This window comes from Chanos chanos, chromosome 11 (assembly GCF_902362185.1).
Source record: "Chanos chanos chromosome 11, fChaCha1.1, whole genome shotgun sequence".
Classification (NCBI taxonomy): domain Eukaryota; kingdom Metazoa; phylum Chordata; class Actinopteri; order Gonorynchiformes; family Chanidae; genus Chanos; species Chanos chanos.
The window spans coordinates 15,156,918-15,164,007 of NC_044505.1; positions in this window are offsets into that span (position 1 = coordinate 15,156,918).

Here is a 7,090-nt window from a genome sequence, read left to right on the forward strand (position 1 = left end):
CTCCTATGGCAGTATATGAGGAAACGTTCTAGCTTTGCATTGTGAGTTCATGATATACTGTGTTTTTTGTTTGTGTGTGTGTGTGTGTGTATTTAACCAAATAAAAATAGATGGGGATGGTGTTTTATCTCTACTCACTATCTGCTCTTCTCTGTTACTTTTTGAGAGAAAAGGAAAGAGAGAGAGACAGACAGACAGACAGACAGACAGAGACGGAAACAAAGCGTAAAAACCCTGTGGTAGAAAAGGACAGTGATGAGGAAAGAGAGGAGTCAAAGGGTGAGAAGGGTTCAAACAGAAGGACACAAACCATTGCTGTGTCCGTGTCTGCTGTGTTTACATTTGATTTGTTGCATTGTTACTTGCAGCTTGTGCATAGCACGTCTGTGTGTAGTGCAAAATGCTTAATGTAACATACCCATATAATCCATCTCTCTCTCCCTCTCTCTCTTTCTCTGTCTGTCTCTCTTCTCTCTCTCTCTCTCTCTCTCTCTCTCTCTCCCCCCCCTCTCGTTGTCAGGATTCCAGACTGTGGGAGGGGTGGCCCTAGAGACACATCAGGAAAGGGAGTGGGCGGGGTTGCCGCGGCGACACTTCAGGAAGAGCCTGTCGTCGGCCCGAAGGGTTGGACTGGGTGTGGGAAGAAGAGGAGGGGAGGGGTGGGCACCGGCGACTGTGCACACGGTCGCAGAGATATGATGATGTCAACATCCTCCTCCACCCAAATACAGCTCCAAATTTTACAAACATTTCACCCTAACCTACACTCTCTCTCTATAATCTGTCTCTTCAGCACTAATGTTACTTAATGTTAAGGTAGCCAAGAGCCAACCTCTCTCCTGCTTGTGTCTTATTCCTCATCCCAGACGTAGGATTGTGCAACGTTTGCTGTTACCTCTCACCCTTTAGTTCCTTCTTCTATCAGTCTGTTATCTCTCAGCAAAACCTGTGAGTGTTTCTGTCTTTCTGTTTTTCTCGCTTTCTCTCTCTTTTTTTAAACCATTTCATCATTCTATCATTTTGTGTCTTTTCCTCCGTTCAGTCTCTTCAGGATGCTACTGAACATTTGTGCCCCCGTCTGTCCATCTGTCCGTCCCTCTCTCTCTCTCTCTCTCTCTCTCTCTCTCTCTCTCTCTTTCTCTCTCCTGCCCCTCTTCCTCAGAGCTTAACACAGCAGGCGGGCTGTTAACCCCTCTCCCCTCCCAAAACCACCACAGGGGGCTTGACAAAGTAGTTCTGTGCTCATCCTACAACATCTGCTGAATTTCTTCTAAACTGAGCGACTTACGCTGAGTCCCAAACAGTGTGCTACAGAGAATACTGGGCCCTCTGAGATCAATGGAGAATTGTACACGGAGACAAATGAAATGTAATTAATCTGGCGCTGACGGACCAGCGGTAAATAGTGCACTGTTTGGAGACACACTAGGAAAACTCTGGCTGATCTGAAGCCAGTAGTCTGCTATATGGAAGGCAGTGTTTTTAATCTGATCTCTGTGTGTGTGTGTGTGTGTGTGTGCTCATGGAGCTGCAGACCAGTCCTGACATGGAGACCTTATGTCCTCACAGTCATAGATTAAGTAAAGGAGTTTTTGCCATCTAACACATATAATCAGCTTTGGGAAGAACACGGCGTGCATGTGTGTGTGTGTGTCTGTGTGTGTGTGAGAGAGAGAGAAAGAGAGGGAGAGAGAGAGAGAGAGAGAAAGAGAGGGAGAGAGAGAGAAAGAGAGGGAGAGAGAGAGAGAGAGAGAGAGAGAGAGAGAGAGAGAGAGAGAGGGAGATAGGTTTGTTTATCAAGTGTGTGTGTGTGTATGTGTGTGTGTGGCCTAATCCGTCTCCTAATTGAATTGACTTTGAAATATTTAGCAGGTCTTGGATAGTGGATCTGTTTGAGTGTGTGTGTGTGTGTGTCTGTTTTCAATCTCTTTGTGTCTTTGTCTCCCAGTATACTTACATGTGAAAGCACAATCAATTGAATGCCATCTTAATATCCAACATTTCATAGACTTGCTCTTAAATCCCAACTTTAATCCAGTGTACAAACAACAAGCAACGCAAATGCTAAGAGACAATTCTAACATTTTGTTTAGCTCTGGGGTGTGTCTCTTAAACTCACTGCAGACACACACACACACACACACACACACACACATGCACACACATACACACACACCAGGGGAAATTCTTTTCTTTTCTGGAGTGTTTAATCTAAAGCCAACCCGCCTCACTCTTATACTCCACTCCAGAGTTTGAAAATGGTTACAAACAGTTACAGTGATATTTTATGAGCTTCACAAACATTCTCCCTTCTCCGTTTTATCTCCCTGCCTCAGCTCTCTCTCTCTCTCTCTCTCTCTCTCTCTCTCTGTCTCTCTCTCTCTTTCTTTCTCACTCAGACACACACACACACACACACACACAGGTGGTACAGAGCATTCAGTCTGCTGGTTGTCACTTTGAAGTGTAAGCACTGGTTCTGTCTGTGCTAGTGAAGTAGAATCCATACTCTCTCTCTCTCTCTCTCTCTCTCTCTCTGTGTCTCTCTCTGTGTGTGTCTCTCTCTGTGTGTGTCTCTCTCTATCCCTCTCTCTCTCTGGCAGATTTATGGGCTGTGTTATTTAGCCAGTCATTAAAAATTCACTTGACACCCAATTTGGATAATTACAATTTCATTATCACCTGCTCCAATCCATATAAAAGTAATTTCTCAAAACGGTCATAAGTTTTCATTTTGCTCGTCGAAGTAGTTCCCCTGCTGTCAATTTTCAGCGCAAAGTTTCTCGAGCGGTATCTGTGTTTGTTGTTACTAACGAGGAACAGCGGCCATTCTCCTCCAAGGTCAAAAATGTGGTCAAACTTGTGCAAATGGGTTTGATGTTGTGAAAAATCAGCATGAAGGAGGACATTTTACATAGAAAACCTTTGTTTAGTCCTGAAACGACTTAACGTGTTTTTTTTTTATGGGGTCAAGATGTGACAGAACAAACGTGACACACATTTCTTGGAATTTGATACAGTAATTCTGTTATGAATAACAACAGGGATTAGCCTCGTTCAAGACTGTACAAGTTTGATACCGGAGAATCCCACCAGTGTGACATCACAATACAGCGACTTAAGTGATTATGACATCATAATGCAAATGATTCTGTGTTCTTAGTGGCTTAGCCCAATCATTTCCCTGAAAAGACGGGTGGCTGTTCTGTCGCATACCCCGACAAGCAAAACGGGAAAACACCCAAAAGTATCACCGAGTTGGTGGTTCAGATCAGCTATACAAGATTACATAAACTAGACCCATTAGCTTTTTGCGGGCTAAGGTAGACCTTTTTTTTGGCACAATAAAGATGAATTGGACAGTAATGTTCATCCGAAATCTGTGTCTAACTTTTTTTTTTTTTTAACCATTCCGTTACTTACTCGGGGGTTAAAATGAATGTGGCCAAAGCCATAGTCATGGATGCGTGGCGTTACGTGGAGATATTATTGTATTCATTATAGCGCACGGTTTATCCTTACAGTTTCTGATCAGAAATGACAGTGAGGTAATTAAATTAAAAAGGTTTTTTTGTGTCGTAAACAAACAAACAAACAAACAAACGAATGCCGTATTCAGTTTCTTACTGATGTCGCTTGAGCTGTGAGGTGTTTACTTCGTAAAGCACTTTCCCTCGTTAATGTAATTTGCATATCTTTTAAGAAGGATATGGACAGATGTAAAACGAGAGCTGTTCCATGCATCTCATTACACTTCAATTAGCATGATTAGTGTCGCCTTCCCAGACTTCTTTTGTCATAATGACACAAAGATGTGTTAATCTGCTCTGTATGATAAAATGGTCTGTGTTCTTCAACAGGCTCGAGTGTCTGGGTAAGGGCGATGTGTGTGTGTGTGTGTGTGTGTGTGTGTGTGAGAGAGAGTGTGTGTTGAAAGTGTGAGTAGTGCCTTTTTGCTGCCATGAAAAGACACGCACAAGTACAGCAGACAGATGGGTAAAGCAGTGATAATGGCCCCCAGTGTATTCTCTCTCTCTCTCTCTCTCTCTCTCCTTTTCTCTCTCTCTTACTTTCTGTTTCTTACTGTCTCTCTTTATCTCTGTGGAGTTGTCTGTCTGTCTGTCTACCTATCTGTCTGTCTATCTCTCTCTCTCTCTCTTTCTCCCTCTTTCTCTCTCTCTGTCTCACTCTCCTTTTCTCTCTCTCTTACTTTCTGTTTCTTACTGTCTCTCTTTATCTCTGTGGAGTTGTCTGTCTGTCTGTCTACCTATCTGTCTCTCTCTCTCTCTCTCTTTCTCTCTGTTTCTCTGTCTGTACACGGTAGTTTAACACCCAGGTTTGTGGCGTTGCTCCACATATTCTAGACTGTAACCGTTGGTAGGGGACTCCTGATGGTTTTGTGTTCTGTTTAATCACTGCCAATGAGGCAGTGACAATACGTTTGGCGGTTGCCAGATTGAGTTTGGTGTTGTTTTCACCCTCTCCAGAAGCCTCTGCTGAAAAGTGCATTTGAGAAAACAAATAGCTAGTGCACAGCCATACTCGGCAGTGTCAGCCTATGATAATGCATGTCACTGACCTTCAAACAGTAAGATAGGGTGGCCGTGTGTGTGTGTGTGTGTTTCTGTTTACACTGCAATCAGGAAGGAAAGTTGGTGTAAGGTTTTGTGTAGGTAAAGTTGTTGGTTGTCTTTGAAAGTTTAGCTGTTGAATAAAAATATTCATTTTAAAGTGAATTCAGAGAGTATGTGAAGATTTCTGCTGATTTTTAACTCTGTGAGGAGAAGAACCCAAAGCACTACAGTGTGTGTGTGTGCGTGTGTGTGTGTGTGTGTGTGTGTGTGTGTGTGTGTGTGTGTGTAATGCATGACTGGGAGAGCTTCCACACAATGTCACAGACTGCTGATTCACCTATCATTCCTCCTTTTCCCTCCTCTCCTCTCCTCTCCTCTCCTCTGCTCTCCTCTGTTCTGCTCTCCTCTGCTCTCTCTTCCTCTCCTCTCCCCTCCCCTGTCTGTTTAAAGAGTATAATGGTCTCCGGCCGTACCTCCTGCTTTAAAGATCCTCATTAATTCTTCATCTTGAGGGATCAGATCATTCTTTGAATACCAAGGGAATGAGTCACCATGCCCCCTACTTTGAACACACACACACACACACACACATATATAAAGAGAGAGAGAGAGAGAGAGAGAGACTTACCACTCACAGGAAGTCACGTATCCAGTATTCAGTGTACCCACACAAAAGCTCACACACACACACACACATAACACACAAACAAACACACACCCACACATTCTCTGGAGTCACGTATTTGCACTTTTGCTTACACAAATATACAGAGCCACACACACACACTGCCTACCTCACTCATTTATATGAGAATCATACAACACGTGTGCACACACACACACACACACACACACACACACTGCCTACCTCACTCATTTATATGAGAATCATACAATCACACACACACACACACACACACACACACGCACTCTCACGTGTGCATGCACACACACACACACACACACACACACATCATTGCACACCCTGAGTGCAGCTGGCAGGTAATTCCTTTTTTACTCTCTTGAACATAAAAGGATATTAATATTCCCACAGAGTGAAAGAGAGAGGGAGAGAGAGAGATAGAGAGAGAGAGAGAAGAGGAGGAGGACTCTCTCTCTCGCTCTCTCAGTCTCTCTCCCACCCTCTTCCTGCCTACAGATAGTCAATATTATCAGCGCCATTGATTTGCTTTCTATCGGGGGTCTAATGCCCATGTGACCACATTAAATATTTAAAGAGTCTCACACCAGACACACGCATCTCTGTACGGCACACAGTGACATGACAGCCACCGACCGCCTCCAGCATCTGGGCTCTCTCCTTTTTTCTTCATTTTCCGTTTCTTTTTCTTTTCCCCTTCCCTGTTCTGTTTCTCTCCCTGCGTCTCTGTCTTTGTATCTCTCTCTCTCCCTCTCTCTCTCAATCATTTATTCAAAAGCAGAAATGGAAGAAAGAATAAACAGAGGGGGACATACCGGGGTACTTGAACAGAGGGACAGAGTAAAAGGAAAAATGAAAACAAAAGAAGGATGGAAGATGGAAAGAGGGAGACAGGTGGATTAGAGACTTAAACAGAGTACAGAAAGAGCAAGAGTTTAAAAACTCCTCAGAATATGTAGGGTGTGACTTTTGTGACCATGGCCGTGCCTGATTCTTCTCACATATGAGTCAGATATTTCTGCTTGAGAAACAATGAACTCTGTGAAGTTCAGCACTGAGTTAATCCCATGGTTATTGTTCATTAGTAGAGCGAAACTGTCATTTAAATCTTGGCTTGAAGATAGTCAAGGAACCGCGAGAATCGGTCGGTTCACCAGATTTGGGGTTAATGTCTCGCGCGCCGGTCCCACTGTCGCAATTGTCGCCGTCAAGGAGTGAACTACATCTCCCAGTGTCCATCTGTCATCCTGTCTGTGATCTCGAGTCACAAAGGGAAAAAGACTGTGCGAGGTTGATGCCCTGTCCGAATTCTGCCCATCTCTCTAACCACAGGGAAAAGGAAGCGAGAGTTCGACGGACAACTCCTGTCCACGTTGTCTGGGTAGAGGAAGTACTGTGACCATATAAGGCAATGTGGAGAGGAAGTGGCTTTTGTTCTGTATCAGAGAGATAGAAAAGTGAGTTTGGGTGAATAGCGTTTCTTAGACAATGCACCAGATTCTTGTACACGTGGCATATAAAATTCAAATTTGTAGCAAACAGTATTCAAAATTTTATACATCACTGTTTAAAAAAAAAAAAAGATTTTATTTTGGGATGAGTAGGCTACTTCACCCAGAGGGCATTTCCTAATTAAAACAAAACAAAACAACAAAAAAAACATATGCATATTCATATGTACGTCTTCTCCTACCCCATTTATGCAAATACAAAACTTGATGCAGTCGTATAGCATTCAGGATCCCCTCCTACGTACAGCAATATGAAATATGCCTTGGTAAAAACGACCCGTCAGTTATCGGGCTCTATCTCTACAACTTGTGCCCTCCCTCGTTTTCTCTGTGACCCTTTGACC